Below are 21,911 nucleotides of genomic sequence, written 5' to 3'. Positions count from 1 at the left end.
GTGATTTATTTGTAGAGAAAAGAAATACACTTTCAGATAGTTAAGAATTTTAATCTTATTTTTCCTAAGATATATTATTTTATATAACATCATTATATATAACACAGAATTAACTAGTTTTTAGTGCATGAAAGTTGATATTACCTTGAAAAATTGACAATATCCCTTCTTAATAAAAAGATTAAATAAGTACACACATATTGAAACATGCACACATACTAAGCATTCATCTAATATCATATTATATATTTTAAATAAATGCAATGTAGTCTTGATTGTAATTAATCTTTAAATAGATCTCTCTTTTGTAAATTTAGACTTATAACTGATCCTCTGCCATTGTCCATAGATTGCTTTCTAAATATATCCTGATTTAGGAATCATAAATAAAGCATTTATTATTTTAACCTATTGACTTGTAATGTTCAGATTTTTTTTTCAAAATCAATAATATACTTGATAACATTTTAAAAATAAAATTTGAATGGCCATTTATACTTTCTTGTTACCTCATGCATTCTTTTTTTTCCTTCCCTCTTTTTACCTAATTGGGCTTATTAAAAAAAAAAAAAAAAATCCAAGCCAGTTCTGCTGTGGTGTGAATTTTAGAACACTTGTACATTCACCCCCTTTAATGGCTTAATTATAGAATATAATCAATTTAATATACAGGTTTTGAAATATTACCATTGATGCACAACAAGGAAAAAAGTAATACAAGCTTGACATTTTAAAACACCAGCACTGAAAGACTTTCACTTCTAATTGATTTTTAAAAGAGTTCCCTGGAAAAGCGAGCTCAGAAATGTTTATAACAGCTTTGGCAATGTTCCAAAATGTTTACCACAAAGTGTAACTCAGCAGTTTCTAAGTTCTCCCATCAACTAAGAAAGATGTGTTCCATAATTGGCTTAATCTATGTTGATACTGAACCCGCAACAGAAATGTCTTTTTTTTTAATAAGACATAAATTCTCAAAATAGTTGAAAATGAGAAGTGGTTTTACTTTAGCAAAACCTGAGAGAAATTGTTAAGACAGGGATGAGCAAAAAATATGCATCTTTTATATTTTTTCTGAAAAAAATATATTTTCTTCCCTTTCATTTTAAAAAAATCTATTGATTCTCAAAGTTTGTTTGGTAAAATTAACAGAAAGCTGATTTTTCCCTCCTTGTGGTTGATTGTAAATGTGAAAAACTTCCTTTGACAGCCAAAAAAATTAATGGACATGGTATCCATTCTATTTTAACAAGCAAGCAGACCAAAATATGAGTAGCATTGACCACAAGCAATTACTTTAAAAGGCTATTGCTAAGTATTTCAGGAAAAATGATTCCATTGACTAGTTGTTTGTCAGTTCCTGTATGTTTCTTTATTGATTGCTTTTGGATATATGGCACTGTGATTGAAAATGTTGCTAGTAATATCTTCTCTTTATAGTACCAAACCTACTTCCTGTGATTGATGAGATAAATTTATACAGAAGTGCATATACAAGTTTATTTAGATCACTGCTTTCTAATGATATTAATTTTGTCTTGAGGTTTTTCTTTTTTAACTAAGTCAGAGTAGTAGGCAACTTTGTAACTATTTTGTTCTTCTAAGTCTTCATTTATTGTGTGTTATTTTCTCTTTTGTAATTCAGCACAATATTGTGATATTTCAAAGTACAGTCTGCCAAATGAGTCATTTATTTGTAAAAGTTTCTTTTTAAAATGAAGACTGTAACATAATTGCATAACATCTACTTATTCTCCCAAGAATCTAGAGTGATTTGTGGCTTGAAATTTCCATATCATAGACTTATATGGTGCAGGCAGTTTTACGTGTAGTCAATAACCAGAGATTCTGATTAGTAGGCTATAAATCACTAACGCTGAGAAATAAAGGTGACAAAAGCAATGAGTAGAAAAGAAACAAATTGGTAAAAACAGGTAAGGAGGTCATTCAGTAGACAATCTTACCTAATTTGTCAAAATAATTTATGACCTACCACAAGTCGCATCTGAGAAGTAGATTTGCATGACAGGGTTGTCCCTCAGCACCAAAATCACGTCTGTTTATCTCCAAATTTGAACTATAAAACTGTATTGAAAACAAACATGTAAATGTCACATTCTCTTTCTCACACACACATACATATAGACATACACATCCATCCATATATATATATATGTGTGTTTTAAACTATTCAGAACTCATTCTTTGTCCGTTTAGATTAAAGAAAACAAAACCAAAAAACATCTCTCATGTAATGGAGTTTGACATCATTTTTGTTTTCTTAAAACCACAGATAATTTAGCATTATAGTCATATTTAATCTCAAATTCTAAGTTTTTGTGTATACCGCATTTTCATGCTTATAGCTTTCTGTTGATATGCCAATTTCTTTTTCTATCAGTCCTCAGACTGCACCAAACTTTGTTAGTAACATATAATATCTACTGCTGCTTCCTCAAAAGATGTCATTGGCAGGGATGGAGGCAGAAGATAAGAGAGAAAGAAGTGTGTGTGTGAGAGAGAGAGAAAGAATATTTAAGTGAAAACTGAGAGGCAACACAACTTTGTGTTTAGTGTTGAGATCACAACACCTGGTGCCTAACTGCCTGGGTGTAAAGTATGGCTCTATTCTTTCTGTTCTTCATATGACTTTTTGGCATCTTAGCATTTTTGTGTCTCAGTTTCTCATCTGTATTATAACTATAATAATTAAAAATATTTCATAAGACTCAGGGATTAGTGGGGTTAAATTGTTAACAGTTATTAAACACAATGGGACACATTGTAACTACTACTACTACTAAGTCGCTTCAGTCGTGTCTGACTCTGTGCGACCCCATGGACTGCAGCCTACCAGGCTTCTCCGTCCATGGGATTCTCCAGGCAAGAACACTGGAGTGGGTTGCCATTTCCTTCTCCAACTGTAAGCACTAAAGTTTATTAATTAGAAAATAGAAACAACATAATAAAGTTCATGCACACATGTATACACACATACATACAAATAACTTTTAAAATGTTGGGAGTTACTAATATTTCTAATGTCTTTGCATTATTTGAAATCCATTTCCTCCTCTACATGCCTTCAACATTCCTCACTTATCACTAGCTGATCCTGATTTAATATATCCAAAGGGTGTTTATTGATTATTTGGAGCAATCTGAGGTTACTGCGTGTTCAGGAAATATACTATCATATTGCTCCACCAGTAAAAAGCACATACAGATAGGAAGAACGAAGTTGTCAGTTATTTCATTGGTATTTTTTTTGTTTTAGAAATCAATAATCAGCCTGTAAACTTTTAATTGAAAAGTTTTGTCTCATTTTATTTTATCACACAAAATATATACTCCAACTTTAAAAACAGACATTACTTTATTCAGTGCACATAAGACTTCCTTTAATTAGCCCCTAATAAGCTTGGTTTAACTGGGATTTACGGAAGAACAGTGGTCATTAACATTAGGCAGATTAAGTCTATGTTAATTACTATTGATAGATAAAATAACGTGCAAAAGTGGTTTAAATTGTTCCTATATTTATGAATTGAAAATAAGTTTGAAGCTTTCAAGTGCAAGCTATATTTTATTTATAATTTAAATTGGATATTGACTTTACATGTAGACATAGCAATAAGACACATGATTTCATGGTTTAAATTTTATAGTTTCTTTATGTTTACCATGAATAAGGAATTATATTAAAATATATCATTTTAGAATATTTCCTAAGATTTATGTGTAGAAATTTTCACATTTACCTCTTTGATTTATGGTATGTGATTTTAGTTGGAAACAAATGCTTATCTTAATTATAATTAATTTCAAAAATTATTTCTATTTTAGTAATTGATGGATGCAAATGTTTTCTTCTATTTTGAGAGGAATTTTTGAATTGTGGCATTTGTATACTAATGTTGTCTTTTCTTGTTTATTGCTCTCACTGGTGTCTATTTTCAGTATCATATTTAGAGTTTATAATAATTCACATTCAAGTCATATCTGACTGTTTGCAACCCAATGGACTGTAGCCTGCCAGGCTCTTCTGTCCATGGGATTCTCCAGGCAAGAATGGCTGGAATTGGTATCCATTCCCTTTTCCAGGGGAATCTTCCCAACCCAGGAATCAAACCTGGGTCTCCCACATTGCAGGCAGATTGTTTACCATCTAACCACCAGGGAAGCACAATAACTGAAGTTTACCTAGTTTTTTTTTTTTTTTCCTTCTTCTTCCCTCCATGTTTCAGTTCTTAGACTTTATATCAAGAGAAATATTCCTCAGGATTCCAGAAATAGTTTCTGTGTCACTCATTTCCACCTCCATTTTCTTGGAACTGCTCTTGTAATATTATATATATATATATAATAAAAATGTATGTAATACATTTATGCATATATTTAATGTTATTCAAAGCAGGTCAACCACCCATATAATTTTCTTGGTTTTCATCCTATAGAAAATTGTGCAATTAACTAATTAAATTTTATAGATTGAGTTAACATTGTATCCTCTGCTCTAAAAGATTTGGAGTGCAGTCTTCTATTTAAGGGTTGGTCAGGATGCATGTCCTCTCCTCTGGAGAACCCCCTCCTGCAATGTTCTCCAAGTCTGCCAGTGAGAGCCAGTCAGACTGGTCCCCCACAGAGCAGGGATCCAGCGCTCACACATGTGTGGCTTTGGAGCCGTGTGCAGAGCTGGTGTGCCTGGGTATGTGTTTGCTTCTGCAGCCAAGAGTGTCCTGAGCAGGAGCCTGCTTTTGTAGACAGCTCTGTGGTTTCAGAGGGCTTCCCAGGTGGCTCTCGTGGTAAAAAGCTTGCCTGTCAATTCAGGAGACATAAGAGACACCGGTTTGATCCCTTGATTGGGAAGATCCCCTGGAGGAGAAAATGGCAACTCACACCAGTATTCTTACCTGGAGAATCCCATGGACAGAGGAGCCTGGCAAGTGATAATCCATAGGGTCACCAAGAGTCGGACACGACTGAAGCAACTGAACATACAGCACACACTTCTAACTAAGGGTTTCCTTGGTGTCTCAGATGGTAAAGAATCTGCATGCAATGCAAAAGACCCAGGTTCAATCCCTGGTCAGGAAGGTCCCCTGAAGAAGGAAATAACAACCCATGCCAGTATTATTGTCTGGGAAATCCTGTGGACAGAGGAACCCAGTGGGCTACTGTTCATATGGCTGCAAAGAGTCAGATATGACTGAGCAACTAAGTAGGCACGCATGCTTCTATTTGAAATTCATACCAAGAATTTTAGTATTCCTCCCAGGAGAAATGAATTGCAAATTAATACAGCGTTATGGCCCAACATGGACTCTATAACTTTGGACAGTCTTCCTCAAATTTAGAAAATAGCAACCTTTTAAAACTTTGTTTAAGCCACATGCTAAATTGTGGAAAATCTGAAATCATTCTTAACATGGCTCCCTGCCCCTGTCTTGCATCTGCTTTCTTATGTAATACAACACTATATCTGTTTATTCTTCCTCCAGTCCTTACTTAGGATTCATTTTCCTCTTCACATTGCCTGTGGGGCAACCCACACTAGCACCTCCGACATGGGCCACTACAATGACCCTTAATCTAGTCTTCCTGATTTCACTCTTTACCTTTTATCATCTTCTCTCATTATAAAAGGTGGGCTTCCCAGGTGGCTCAGAGGTAAAGAATCCTCCTGCTAAGCAGAAAGTTTGGGCTCTATCCCCAGATTGGGAAGATCCTCTGGAGGAGGAAATGGTAACCCACCCGAGTTCTCTTGCCGGGAAAATCCTATGGACAGAGGAACCTGGTAGGCTACAGTCCATGGGATCTCAAAAGAGTTGGACATGACTTAGCTACTGAACAATCATAACTCATTGTGTTAATAAGAGGTACTGTGATGACTGTCAATCATAAATTGATTCATAAAATTTGTCTTTTAAAAACTTTTCATTGGCTTTTTATTTTCCTTAGAGTAAAGCTCAGCTTTCTTCTAGTGGCCTGAAAGACCCTGCATCATAAAGATTGTATTCCAATTCTCCTCTCAAATCCCTTCTGAGTTATTCTTCCTGCTTCATCTTCTCTATACACTGGCTTTTCTTCAACTATGTAACATACACATTTTCCTTCCCCAGCACTGGCCGATGGGACTGTCTTCAGTTTGTTCATGACTTCTATTGATTTTCCAGTCTCTGCTTAAATGTCCTTCCCTGAATGCTAGATTTAAGTCAGTTCTCCAACTCTGCCCTCAAGTCATTCCATTCCATACCACCCTGGTCCTTCTGTAAGCGCTTTGAGGAGTTCATAAAATCTTCATTTGTGAGTCTGTTTGTTTCATGTCCATCCAGATCCATGAGCCTACCAGCTTCCTGAGGGCACAGCTAGCTTGGCTGCACTGACTGGCACATGCTGTCAATATATGGTTGTTCCATAAATTTTCCAAGAGGAAAACGATGGGACATTGAAACTAAAAGACTGGAGCTAGCATTTGATATACACGACCTCTGAGTATGGGCAGCAGGAAGTAGTGAATTGGAGCTGGCTCACAGATTTAATTGTCAGGTTGTCAAAAATTTTGTAAGCTCATTGTTAGAAAAGTCATTATTAAAGTTTAAAAGTATACAAATTCAGAAATAAATAAAAAATGTTAATAAATACTCAAGACTTAAAAAACAAGAAACCTCCTGAATGAATGCTTAATGATTGAGAGTTAGGCAAAATACCTTTTTATACATATCCTTGTTACTTCTAGCTTTCTCTTTATTCAAGGAATTGCTCTACATTCTAATAGAATATTTCCTCCATTTTAGAGATAGGTTCAAGTTGCATTTTGGTCAATATTGGCATTCTAGGGTTTTATTATGGAAAGTTTTTATTCTCATTTTCAAATCTGCTTTTTTATTTTCATTTAGTCTGAGACATAAAATTTTAATATTGTTGGCATTTCCATTTTACAGATGAGTAAATTGAATCTCAAAGGAGATCATTTCTTGCCTGACATTTTGTGACTTTTAAGATGGTATAACTGGAGGAAGGGTCTGCTGTTTGTGTTCTTCATTCTAGATTATCAAAATAGGTAAAAGAAGGTTCATTCATTTTAAGAAATATTAAATTAGAAATTCAGAAACATGATTTCCGGTTTAGTTTTTCCAGTACCTATCTCAAGTGACTATGAAGACAATGTAACCTTTATGCACCTTACTTTATTAAGTTTGATTAATCACTGGGCTTACAATGAAAAGTTTTCCATTTATGTTCTCTGATCACATAATGTAATATAACATATGTAAATGGTGTCTATGAATCATTGAAATCAACTTCCATATTATGGAGAAAGGAGGTAGGAGAGCAATTCTGAAACAAAATATATTAAAGCATTTAAATTTTTGTGGACATAATTAATTGATTATGGAGAATTGGAAAATACAATTTGAGTGGGTATCCTACCAAATTTATTATTTATCACTATCATTTTTTACCCTTGTCCAACAAATTGTCCCCAAAATATATTAAAAAGATCATTTGTGACTCTATATCCTTTTTAATAGCTATCTTTTAATGCATCCTCACACAATTGTCCCTCAAATAATATGTTTTTGCTACATCTGAACTGTTTTACACGATATGTTTCTTGTATTATACTATAAACTCTTTGTGGCAGAGACCTTGTCTTTTTATATGCTCTATAAAGCACCATGCATACCTAGGGAATTTTATGAATAATAATAAAAAAGGAGGCAAAAAAAGCTTTCATCAGCAGTGTTTTATTTTGCATGTGAATTTAGGGATGAATTCATGCTATTGTCCATATTTCTGGAGAAACAGCTCCTTATATTACAAATGTGGACTATGAAGAAAGCATGTGATATTAAATCTGAAAATTTACATTGCTAGTATAGGAAAAATAAATGAAGCAATACAATTTGCTTTTTCCTGTCTGTTATAATAATATTGCCAAGTCTGGCATGTGGTTCATAAAATCAAACATTTTCTAACACAGCTGTGTATGAGGAAATGAAATACTGCAGGTATAAGAAACCACCTGTTTGCCAGAACAGGAGTTTCAAAAAAAGATAAACAGCAGAATTTTATCTAAGTCCCCGTTGAAGGACTGTTCTACTATTAACACTAAAATCTTAACTCTTGTTCTTCAAACCAGTGTTTTACATGTGAATTGAAAGCTGAATAAACCCCTGGATGATTTGCTAAAACACCATTGGTTTTTCTGTTCAATATATGAGATGATATTGAATACAACTGTCAAAGATAATTTCACAACCAATTCAGTTTTAAATGCCCAAATTTCAACAAAACACAAATTCCTGGTTATTCGGCGTGGTCTTTTTTCCCTCCTTTATCTTAGTTGCAGAACTCTCGTGAACTTGACAGTGTTCTCCCTTGGTGAAGAGAAAGTCTGAAATATGCCATAAATCATAGTGAGCTACTAGAGAAATTCAAATTGCTGTAAGCACAAGTGCCGAGGGACTGCTTATGTACTGCCTGAGCCATAATGCAACGTTCACAACGAGATCATTGCATCATAATCTTATTCTCGCCGTGATTTGCTTTGTGTGTAGGAGGCTCAGATGTCAGATGGAGAGAGAGAAGAGAGTGATTGTCAGGTTAGCTTTCTCTCCTATTTCACATTAAACAAATGATCAAAAAAAACACATCAACCTGGATTAAATGTTTCAGAAATTTAAAACTTCTCCAAAGTTTTTTTTGTATAGGACCTGTCTTGATCTGTTTCATGCAGATAGGTTTAGCACCAGAATTTCTAGGGACAGTTGAGAAGCCTTTTAATATATTTTTGTTTCTTGCTGACAGTGTTATCAAATAAGCAATATATTCCTTATATTTGGTTATAACAACATAACCACCCAGCTTAATGAAGGGATCTACCAAACAAAATTCAAGAATATTTCTAATCAATATAAAATATTCATATTTGAAAAAATCTTGAAAAATTGCACTTATATCCAATTGTCTTTGTGTTACAGACTGACTTTTCACCAATGCCTACACATGCAGATGTACATATACATGTGTGTTTCTGTGACTGCCATGGATGATATCTATTTAAGACTGTGTTAGGCAACTATGAGGTGCTTTTGAGTTAGTTCTTAAATACAATAGCATCCAATGACTAAAAATTAAAAAAATGAAAATAATTTTTGCCACATCTTTAATTTCTAGAAGAAGGTATAAAAGCATGACCTTGAGTAAAATAGTCAATATGTCACTGTCATCACTTTCATATTCAGGACAGTAGAATGCTAATGAAAAACATAACAGAATATAATTTCTGCAAGCCTCTATAAAACATACAAATATCCCTGCTTTGTTGATTGCTCTCACTTAATATTTGAGCAGATAAGTATTATCATCTCTTTCTATTTAGTGGTTAAAAATGGTTGTGTCTTTTAGTCGCAAAGTCATGTCCAACTCTTTTGTGACCGCTTGAACTGACTGCAGACTGCCAGGCTCTTCTGTCTATGGGATTCTCCAGGCAAGAATACTGGAGCGGGTTGCCATTTTCTTCTCCAGGGGAATCCTCCAGACCCAGGGATCTAATCCAAGTCTCCTACATTGGCAGACAGATTCTTTACCACTGAGCCACCAGTGTTAAAAATGGTTTAGAGACTCCTAACTTGATATTATGCTGTCCAAACTCCATCTCTTCAGCTTGGAAATTCTAGGAAGACAATCATATCAACTGCAATACAGGACATTTTTCTCTTCTATCAGGATAGTTTTGCCACTTATTTTTATTTTATATTTTGGTAGCTCATCTGAATGAATTTGCCAGTCTTTGAAAACAAATTGAATACTGGTTTATTACCTTTGGATTTACACAGAATATGTCTCTTATTTCTCTCTCATTCATAATATTCTCTAAGGGCATATTGAGGCATATTAATCAAGATGAAAATGTTTCCTTGTTTTACTAACTTAATAATGAGAATGGATTTTTAATAATGTGAATTTTTCTATCAAAAAGTCAATCTCTGAAGATCTCAGTTTACTACTTGTGTTTACTAACACTGTAGCTAATATTACATAATTTTATTTCAATCTTCAAACTAGAATAAAGGATCATTGTTTCTTATTATTTTTAATTTTTAGTCTACATGGTTCTCATCCAAAGATTGGACACATAATAACCTACTTCGTAGTTCAGTTCAGTTCAGTCACTCAGTCCTGTCCAACTCTTTGCGTCCCCATGGACTACAGCACACTAGGCTTCCCTGTCCATCACCAACTCCAGGAGCTTGCTCAAACTCATGTCCATCAAGTCGGTGATGCCATACAACCATCTCATCCTATTGTCGTCCCCTTCTCCTCCTGCCCTCAATCTTTCCCAGCATCAGGGTCTTTTCCAATGAGTCAGTTCTTCACATAAGTTGGCCAAAGAATTGGAGTTTCAGCTTCAGCATCAGCCCTTCCAATGAATATTCAGGACTGATATCCTTTAGGATTGACAGGTTTGTTCTCCGTGCAGTACAAGGGACTCTCAAGAGTCTTCTCCAACATGAGTTCCAAAGCAACAATTCTTCAGGGCTCAGCTTTCATTATAGTCCAACTCTCACATCCATACATGACCACTGGAAAAACCATAGCTTTGACAATATGGACCTTTGTGACTTAGAATAAACTCGATTATAGTATTGTTGCTTAACATCTCTGTTATAAAATGTTACCTGCTTTAAAGAAAGGACTATTTTCTCCTTTCAAGTTTAAAATAAAGCTTTAAGAAACTCAATTTTTGATTTTTTGTCCAAATTTGCATGTGGATTGTAATTTCTTTCATATCTTCCTTAATTACACAGTGTATTCTTAAAGGCAGATATGGTTACAGCCCCAACCTTTGTACTTTTATATCCCCAAACTATGCTTTACATTCCTTGATGTGTACTCAGTAAATTCCCTATCAACTATGAATCTAAAGGTTCTTGTTTACCTAGTGGCATAGATCACTAAATAATCACTGTAAAAAAAAAATAGAATGAACTTGGCATACTCAAGCTCATGAATTTTCCTTTTGAAGAACCACTTTGCTTAGTTCTCATTGATTCTAGAATAATTAAATTTTAAGTTAAATTAAGGGAACAAATATACCATATTCTTCATCTGAAATATTATTTAATATTTAACTAAACTAAGACATTAAAAATGAATATTTTAATTGATCTATTTATATTTGAAGACCTGAGAATAAAGTTTATTTTTAAGAATCTTCCAGTTGCCATATGGTAATAAATGTTATCTTTAAGTCTAACTTGGAGTGGAAGTGTCATCTGGGATGCATTTATTCTATAAAATCAGAAGTTCTGAATCGGCACCCTTGTTCTTTGAATATCACCTTGTTAGTGAGGTCCAAATATTCCATTTTTTTCTAAACAGATATAATGATATCTGGTTAAGAGCTTTAATGGGTGAAATAAATTTTAATGTAAAAACTTTTGAAACTGATATGTTTTATGTAAATGCTAGATGATATTACTATTTGTATGATGAATATGCATACATGATATCAGCTAGTCATATTATTCAGGAAAAATATTGTCCTGGAATGTATAGAACTGGTTTGCAAGTGACTCAGTTCTCAGTTGAGTATTACCTCTCTTAAGGATAAATTCATGATTGTATCTTACCAATAAAATAAACCTATTACAAATACATCTATTTCCTTTTGAAGAAAGGAAATACATCTATTACAAAAACATTAGTTATTTCTGATTCATTATAGAAATCTTTACCATGAATGTGGAAATTAAGAGAAAGTGTCATGATGTGGAGTTAATGCTTATCATTTAATAGTTCTGGACATCAGAGTCTTTATTTCTAAAATGAGGGAACAGATGCAATACTTCTCAAAATTTCTTGTTTAAAAAGTCTAATTTTATATGACCCCTGTTCCTTTGAAACGACACACCTGACAAGCTCTGTTAATTTTGTTGGCATCTTATTTATCATGTCTAAACTATTCTCTCCTGGCCCTGAAATAGGGCTATATATGTTATTGCTGGTTAAAAAATATTTGTGTATACTTAGTAAAATAAGTTTACCATGAGTATTTTTTCGAGAGTAATATTTTATCAAAATATTTTTTTTCTGGAAGCCCACTAAGTTTTTTTCTGGAAGAATTAAAACACCAGTAACCAAAACTTTAAGAGGTGAGTCCTATTCATATTCGATGATAATTGAAATTAAAGCTGGTTTTTAAAGTCAGGTATACTTTAGTCAAATAATTTTTTATAGACTTTCTTTTTCTCAAGTAACAGTTATGTCAGAAATGCATTTATCTCAGGCACTTAGAAAAACTATTCAGTATTTTAGAATTACATGGGTTAGTAATTGTATAACCTAAATCACTTATATTAAGATCATAGCATATAAGGTGTTATGTTTTATACAAAGCAGTAATGAGCTTGTACAGTTGAATTTAAAGTAGGAATTTTTAATATCAAATAGAAGACATGCAAAGTAAGGATTAAATTATCATATTGTGAAAAAGTTATGCAGGTGAACACTTTGTTTTTATGAGTATAAAGTATGGTCTGAATAAATCTATGAAAAGCCCCTTTTTAAGTGCAATTATTTGCTCTAATGTGTAATTTTTCCTACCCCTTATGTTTATTTTAATTTTAATGTGAAAGAAATGATCATCTCATTTTCTTTGAAAGTGGTATAAAGGTAAAACCACAAACCTCTTGAAAGAATTCCTTTGTTCTAAATCACATGAATGTTGTTGGAACAAAATTTTGCCACCTGCCAGAGGCTTTAAAAACTAAATCAAAAGGCTCACTGCTTCAAAATACTCAAACTAAAGGTAGGCTTCTAGATAAAAATGTAATGACTAGATCATTCTCGTCATGCATTTATTATTGTGCAGCAGAATTGATGGCTCTTTTGCTACCTTTCAATAGGAAATAATTCATAAATGAAAATATTTAAAGCATGAATAGTTATTCTTTCATTGTAGCTGAAAAATTGAATTGGGTTGTGAAATTTAGGGTGTCTCCCTATGTTAGTACTAAAACTTTCCAAAAGGAAAAAGAGGAATAAAGGTGAAGTATTTCTAACACTAGTTAAGACAATTCAGTGTTAGCATGCTTCATTAACTGTTTGCATACAAGACAAAAGTGCTTTCTGATGAAGTGGAAATCCAACTTGGGACCAATTTTCCACAACATAAATTCAACACTCATTCTACCTCTTGATACCTTTGTATTCACACTATCAAGAAGGTTTTTCATATCTGTCATATCAGTAACCATTTAAATATTCCTATTGTAAAGTCACCAATCCTTGGAAATATTTCCAGTGTAGAGCATTTTCTGAGAATAAATTTCAGGTTAACACCTACTATTTTTAAAATAAATGTGAATTAATTGCACTAGCTCTATCAAACTGCTTTAGTAAGAATTAATTCTTACCATGTAAGAAACTTGATAAACAGAGAATTAAAATGGATAGGGTAAACAGAATCTTGGTTACTTTCTATTTGAAAAATATTTTATTGACAGTTACATTCAATTTTATTTTGTCTATATATATGTTTACATATATAAGTATCAAAATGCCTATAATGTATAAAGCGTTATTACAAATTTCATCATTCTGTAGAATATAATTTATTTGATATCACATGAAGAGTTAGCACCTCTGTAAACTAGACTTTGATGCTGGGAGGGATTGGGGGCAGGAGGAGAAGGGGACGACAGAGGATGAGATGGCTGGATGGCATCACCAACTCGATGGACGTGAGTCTGAGTGAACTCTGGGAGTTGGTGACGGACAGGGAGACCTCGCATGCTGCAGTTGATGGGGTCGCAAAGAGTCGGACATGACTGAGTGACTGAACTGAACTGAACTAGCAAAGCAAGTGAGTGCTAAGTTGGAGGAATACCATTATCAATCATTGTGTCTGAAAACGTACCCTCAGTGTTAGATATCGGATACAATGAAGACATCCACATCCCTATAGCACAACACTTCAGTTTGGTACCTTGTATTATCTTCAACAGCAATGTTCAAAAATCACTTTCACTTACAGAAAATGAGAGTCTGAAAGATGACGTCTATCTTCTTCCCTCCTCCATATTCTTTTCTGGACTTTGCATGGGGTAAAAATAGGACCTTGTAATTTGTTTTCTTCATTAATGAAAGTGTAATTTAGAGTTGGTGAAAACAGTGAATCAAATCTTAATTTTTCACAATGTCATATAGCATCTGTGAGCCAGCTTTTTTTGTGGGGAAAATGTCTTTGATAAAAATTTGAGAGTTTTATATGAACACATATGTTATTATTTGGAAATTAATACATTTCTAGATGTGTACACTATAAAATATATTTTATTATGTTTAATGTGTTCAAAAGTTATGCTCAAATTTACACTAAACCAAATGTTTTAATTCCTGTAGTTTTAATACATTTCGAATTACTAACCTTGTTGGGATTACAGAAAGAAAAATTATAGTCATCCTCAAATATTTTCTATGGCAATAAAAATGTCAAGTCTTGTTATTTTAAGTACGACTTTCAAAAATGAACATCTTATTGCATTAAAAGCGTGTATGATTCAAACCAGGGTGTATATTCCTAGTATGAAGAATATGTTGAAGTAGTAGAAGTTTAGTATTTTAAAAAAATGATTATTGATTCAGTGAACCAAATATTATTAAACATGTAAAACACTAGATTCTCTTAATATACAGGCATACTCGTCTATGGATTTTTCCTGAAATGTTCCATGTTAATCAGGACTTTTATCGAATCACGTTTTAAACTGGTCCACTACATAGGTAACATTTTAATATAATGCATTTGATTAAAGTGAGTCACATCTCTAGTGGTTCTGGAATTCAAGCTGTTTTGCATAAATATCACTTCATACATGTCTATATTTATAGACTACTTTGCCAATGAGGGGTGAAACTAAATGAGATCAAAGGAAGTATTTCTGTTTACTATTTTGATTAAAATACTGGTAGGCAAAATAGTTCCTTTGAAAGTCCCTTTGTTTTGACTTATTAGCAGGATATGATGTTAGAGATGATAAGACAGTGCCTTTGATGTAGGAGGAGCTGAATGAGTGAACAGCTCCACTGCCATCTGACACCTGGCTTCTCTAAGGTGTGGACTTTTACTGGTTGAGATAACTTCTACTTAGAAATCAAGCTGGGGCAAAATATGTTTGTTTTTCTGTTTTGGTTATATTACCTTGATTAATCTTAATTCCTAAATGGGCCCAAATGATTGGAAACTATAAAAATAAAATTCCTGCACTCAGATATTTTACTTTTCCAAAGTAGTGTTTTGTAGTTTGGCCTCTCAATAAATTGTCCATTCTTCTGAGTGAGTGGATAACAAAGTTGGTAGAGTTACAGTTAGCACTTAGTCTTCAGTGGTTCTATTTGGCCTATTGAATATCAAATGTGTTAAATTCTACTGTAGAAAGTTCAAGGATTCACCTTGTTTATTTGTCTTTTAGAACATTTATTTCATTTTATTTTACTCAATAACCAGTTGATTTGAACTCAGTAATCAGTTGACTTGATGTTCCTCAATTCAATAAGTGTTTTTATCATAACTATACATTCAGGTTTTTGAGTATTGCTTGAAATATAAAATAAATTAAAAATTAACCAATTGGAAAATAAAATGTAAAAAATTCAATAAAGATTGTTAAATTACATGAATTTGTTTTATATTGCATTTTATATTCATTGAATATGGTAACCATTAAACTTTATAAGTAGAATTTTTAAAAATATGTTTATTACATCAGACAATTTTTGTGAACTTACCATATCGGCTCCCTCATAATCTGACATAACAGCTTAACTAGAAGAGAGATTGACTAGACATATAATCTCAACAGTTATATTCGACAATGATAGAAATATCAATATTTTCAAAGTTACTCTCACATTCTTTCAAACATACAAGTAGGCTTTCTTTCTCCTTTTTAATAAAGAAACAACACATAATGTTCGAAATTTTATTTACAGTGGACATAGTATATATATCACATATGCCACATATATAATTTAATTTGATTAAAACAAATTTTGGACTAATGTATTACTTACAACATACAAAGCACTTCCTTCAATAGGAAATGTATATAAAATATTAGCTGTTAGAACATTTATCCCGATTATAATTGGCCAACGGATAATGTTTCAAAAGTTGATATTTGTGTAAACCAGACACTATTCTATTTTAGACTTTGCATATAACAGGAAGGAGAATAAGTTATGCGCTTCCTAATAGGATGGAATTCTTCAGCTACGCTATCGCGGCTTTGCAGAGAGGTGCTTTATTTTCCTAAAATAAACATTGAAAATGATGCCCAGTCCAGCCACTCAATGAACACATTTAACACTCACCAGGAGGGAGGTTTCGTGTGCTGAGCCCACTAAGTTTTAGATCTCAGAAGCGGCTTTACACCCTGTGGTGTAGGCACACTTCTTTTTGTGGAAAGTGTGTCTTTAAAATACTGCCCTCTTACAGTGACTTTAAACCAGTGTGTTTGGAATTGTTTTTAGTCACTACACAGCATGATAAGCATTTTGCATTTTCCTGGAGTAATTTACCATTTGCATACAGGTTACTGTGGCAGAAATGAGAGGGTGGAGAGGGAATTTGTTTGGGACAAGTAATTTCAATTTAAATCCAATAAGTCAAAAATTATTTTCAGTTTTTGCCAAAAAAGCAACCATTGTGCCATGATAGCTACACTGACATATTTATGTACCCACATATTTAAAAAACAGAAACAAAACTGAATCTTAGGTGGAAATATAGTAAGTTGGCAAAGAGAAACTGATCTTAACTTTTGTCAATTCCATAGCCATTTGAATAGATAACATAAATGATTCACTGTGAATAAAAAGAAAGCATGTAAGAGAATAAAATATATTTTGTTGGTCAACTCGAAAACATTCAAGGAGTTTATTTTGGCATCATGGAAACTCATTCTCAATGAAAACATTGTGCGTTGTGTTATTAACTCACAGCATATGATCTCCATTTCTGCCTCCCTAGATTTCTACCCACCCCACCCCGGGATAGAAACAATGTGGACTCACACATTTATTATATTAATTAGAAATCACTACCTAATATAATTATTCTGGCAAGCACATGGTGAGTTCTGGAAATACTGACAGAATTTCTCCATTTAATTCTGGCGTTACAAAGATTTGCATGTCTAAAACTGCCTTGATTAGATATTGTTTTTGACGACTCCTCTCAGTGTTTTACTATATGCACATTAAGCATGAGGACTTTTAGCACGTCTGAAGTAACATCTGCTCTGTCTTTTTGTTGCTGGGTTCATGGTATAATTAGCTCTATATTTCACCAAATACAATTTTGCTCCCATGGCGGACAAAGCAGCATGAAGAAAACATAAATAATTGCAGATTAGAGAAACAGAAGGCAAAGTGGGTGTAGATGGCTTTGATAAAAAAGGGTTAAGGAGAATAGAAGGTCAGCTCATTATTAAGAAAAAAAGGAGGCAGTTAAAATTAGATAGGGTCTTTGTAATTAAAGAAAACACACACAGATTTTTCTTTTAACAATGTTTCCTATTAGGCCACATAGTTTAGTGACTTGCAGTGCTGTAGTTTGTTTTGTACTTATTTAGGAAAACATTTTAAGAAATATGCATGTTTGGATACACAAAATAAAATGTAATTATTAGAGAAGATGTTGGGAAGACATAGGAGGTTTCGTGTTGACTTTCCCAGAGTGTAAAACTTTTTTTTTCTTTTTTGATAGAACTACTTTTATACTCTCAAGTTAGCTCAGTGAAGCTGTGTAGGCTGATAACCCAATTTTGCCATGCCATCAAACAGCCATTAGTCAGTATATTTGCATGAGCTAATAGTTATTCCTTCATGTGAGACTCATGTTAAATTTGGGACTATTCACTCTATGAAATATCTAACTGTTTTTCATGGTCTAGCATTATACACATTATGTAACATAATATGTAATTTACACAGCATACATGAAACAGACAAATGGTGTTATAGTATATTTTCGCAAATGCCAGCAAAGTTTGTTGTATCACTTAAAAAAATATGCTATAGGATTGGGGTTTGCATTAAACTTCATAGGTAAGAAATGTCATTTTCCTCACTTTTTACTTTTAGACTAGAAACTATGAAACATTTGGAAATGATACTGGGGTATCAACTTTATTCAGATCAAGAAAAGTCTTCAGAAGTCTTTAAAAATATAGCAATAATGTTCTGTTTTTGTTTATTTAGAATAAAGATGGATGAAGGAAATTCTGATCTAACAGATATTCACCCAACAGTATAAAATAGGTGAAAATATAAAAACATATTTCCTATTCCATTCTATTACTGAAGCATAAAATTCATCAGATCAGATCAGATCAGTCGCTCAGTCGTGTCCCACTCTTTGCAACCCCATGAATCGCAGCACGCCAGGCCTCTCTGTCCATCACCAATTCCTGGAGTTCACTGAGACTCATGTCCATCGAGTCAGTCATGCCATCCAGCCATCTCATTCTCTGTCGTCCCCTTCTCCTCCTGCCCCCAATCCCTCCCAGCATCAGAGCCTTTTCCAATGAGTCAACTCTTCGCATGAGGTGGCCAAAGTACTGGAGTTTCAGCTTTAGCATCATTCCTTCCAAAGAAATCCCAGGGCTGATCTTCTTCAGAATGGACTGGTTGGATCTCCTTGCAGTCCAAGGGACTCTCAAGAGTCTTCTCCAATACCACTGATTACAAGACAAATAAAAAAAAGGAAAACCCAGAAAGCAAAACAAAGTTAGTAATGAATTACTTTGTAGTGTGATGTTGAAAGGCTTCCCTTGTGGCTCAGCTGCTAAAGAATCCTCCTGCAAAGCGGGAGACCTGGGTTTGATCCCTGGGTTGGGAAGATCCCCTAGAGAAGGTAAAGGATACCCACTCCAGTATTCTGGCCTGGAGAATTCCATGAACTGTATAGTCCATGGGGTCGCAAAGAGTTGGACATGACTGAGTGAAACTTTCACTTTCTTTCATGATGTTGTTCAGCTCAGTTCAGTTCAGTCACTCAGTTGTGTCCAACTCTTTGAGACCCCATGAATCGAAGCACACCAGGCCTGCCTGTCCATCACCAACTCCCAGACCCTACTCAAACTCACGTCCATCAAGTCGGTGATGCCATCCAGCCATCTCATCCTCTGTCGTCCCCTTCTCCTCCTACTCCCAATCCCTCCCAGCATCAGAGTCTTTTCCAATGAGTCAACTCTTCCCATGAGGTGGCCAAAGTACTGGAGTTTCAGCTTTAGCATCTTTCCTTCCAAAGAACACCCAGGACTGATCTCCTTTAGAATGGACTGGTTGGATCTCCTTGCAGTCCAAGGGACTCTCAAGAGTCTTCTCCAACACCACAGCATCAATTCTTCAGTGCTCAGCTTTCTTCACAGTCCAACTCTCACATCCATACATGACCACAGGAAAAACCATAGCCTTGACTAGACGAACCTTTGTTGGCAAAGTAATGTCTCTGCTTTTGAATATGCTATCTAGGTTGGTCATAACTTTCCTTCCAAGGAGTAAGCGTCTTTTAATTTCATGGCTGCAATCACCATCTGGGGTGATTTTGTAGGACTGCGTAAAAGAAATATATTAATGCAACATAAATAGTTGAAGAAATAATATATTCTTCCCATGATGTGTTTTCTTGTTTACGAAAGGGAGATAGAATATTTCTATTCTAGTGTTTTTTTTTTGGCCTAGATGGCAAGGTTTTCATATATTAACCACTCTGATAATGCCTGAGAGACTTTCTCATCTCCTTGTGGATTCCAGAAGTTCTCACCATCTTGCCTCAGGCAGGCAAAAAGGTAAAAGAGCAGAGGTGTTTGTAAATAAACCATTTCCAGAAAAGTGCAGTGAGACAACACTATGTTATTGAACTACTGTAGGTTCTTTGAACTGCCCTGCAGTAATACAAAGTATAAAGTAAATCTTACTTTGAACCATATGTGATTATTTAAATTGGCTTTTTCCTGGAATTATGGAATCTGAGTCAAAGGGACCATATAGTTCAGGTAGTTGAAGGCTTTTCAATCATAACACAATTTAGAATCTTCTGGGGATCTTTAAAAAATACCTGGACTTACTTCAAACCAGCAAGACCATAATCTCTAAAAGTAGGATTCTATGAATTGTGTATGTGTGTATTTAAACTCCGGGTGATTCCTGTAAAAAGCTAGTTTTTAGAACTGCTGAATTCTAGTCTAATTAACTCTTTATAATTTGAGACCCCTTTACATGTGTTTGTCAATATAAAGAGAAAACTGCTAGCTACCTCGCATCCATCACATGAGTCCATCTGCAGAAACGTTGACTATTAGACAGTGTTCATATAATTTATATACAATGACCATTGTGAACAGAACAGTCATAGAAGCATAGATATTTATACGTGACATGGATTCCTGGATGTTCATTAATGATTGTAAGTGTAAGCAAATCAAAATTATATGGAAAGTTTGGGTTAAGCTATATATATCCACCTATGCCTTGAGATTTGGGCATGCATAGTTTGAAAAGATAGAGAAACTCTCCAGTCAAGTAAGTTCAAGTGGCCATTATTTCTGAATGGATATATTTTACACATGCTTTGCAGTGTTTTGAAGAGAGGCTCTGAAGCTCTGAAACTTTTGACTTGACCAAGCTAGTGAATAGAAGGATTTGAATCTACTAATTTTGATTTCAAACTCTATATTCTTTCTACAGCATAGGGGTCTTTCGCATTGATCATGGGTAGTCAAGGATATCTGTATCTTTTAGTTGCATTATTTAGGGTGTCAAATACAGAAATAATCATATTTTCTTCTTCAGTGAGTTTCAAACAACTGATTAAGATATTGATATCTTGTTGTATGATTTTCAGCCCTACTTCAGACTTGGATTCAGTCCCTGTGTTGGGAAGATCCCCTGGAGGAAGGCATGACAGTATTCTTGCCTGGAGAATCCCATGGACAAAGGAGCCCAGCTATAGTCTAGGGTCATAAAGAATCAGACATGACTGAAGTGACTCAGCACACATACACACCTAATGCTACCAACCATGATTTGATACTCAGAATGGAAATTATAGTAAAGAGTTTTATTTCCTTTCTTATTTCATATATTTTGTATTTTTATTATTAAAACACTTTCTCACATTAGATTTCAGTCCTCCAAATTACCTTTTTTGTGTATTAATGAAAATGAGAGTTGCTCATTCGTGTCCGACTCTCTGCGACCCCATGTACTGTAGCTTTCCAGGCTCCTTGTCCAATTCTCCAGGCAAGACTACTGGAGTGGGTTGCCATTCCCTTCTCTAGAGGATCTTCCTAACCCAGGGATCAAATCTGAGTCTCCTGCGTTGCTGGCATTTTTTTTTTTTTTTTTTTTACCATCTGAGCCACCAGAGAAGCCCGTGTGTATTGTATATGTGTGTATAGGTAAGGTTGGTCTATAAAGAAGTAATGCAACAAATCTGAAAGTTGTTTTGTAACACACATAACAATAAAATATGTAATATTAGCATAATTAGTATTAAATCAATGAGTGTGACCATTCTCACATTAATAAAGTTACTGATTTGAAATAATATAAATACAGAGAACAAGAAGGTATATCATTCACGAGAGTTGAAGTCAATTTCATTTACCTGCACGTGTGATAAAACACACATGAAGAAATATCTTAATTTTTCTTTCCTGCTGTGCCATTCCAGTTCAAGAAAGGCATATGATTTGTAAAATTCTTTTAAACTCAGAAGGTGGTACATAAATAGATGGAATATAAAACTGCTATCTGTTGCTTTTGCTCAAAACAGAAAAGGGTGTAGCATTTTTTCCCCTAGAAAGCCCAGGAATTGTTTAACAGTATTT

At 34.1% G+C, this 21,911-nt stretch overlaps 1 protein-coding gene across 2 annotated transcripts in view; it reads left to right on the top strand.

Moving 5' to 3' along the window:
- DACH1 (dachshund family transcription factor 1) overlaps window positions 1–21,911 on the top strand; it is a 478,390-nt gene that overhangs the window by 272,114 nt on the left and 184,365 nt on the right. The gene's annotated exons all lie outside the window — the stretch shown is intronic.

Source organism: Bos indicus x Bos taurus, chromosome 12, assembly GCF_003369695.1.
Source record: "Bos indicus x Bos taurus breed Angus x Brahman F1 hybrid chromosome 12, Bos_hybrid_MaternalHap_v2.0, whole genome shotgun sequence".
Taxonomy (NCBI): Eukaryota; Metazoa; Chordata; class Mammalia; order Artiodactyla; family Bovidae; genus Bos; species Bos indicus x Bos taurus.
This window is presented reverse-complemented; position numbering and strand designations above follow the sequence as displayed.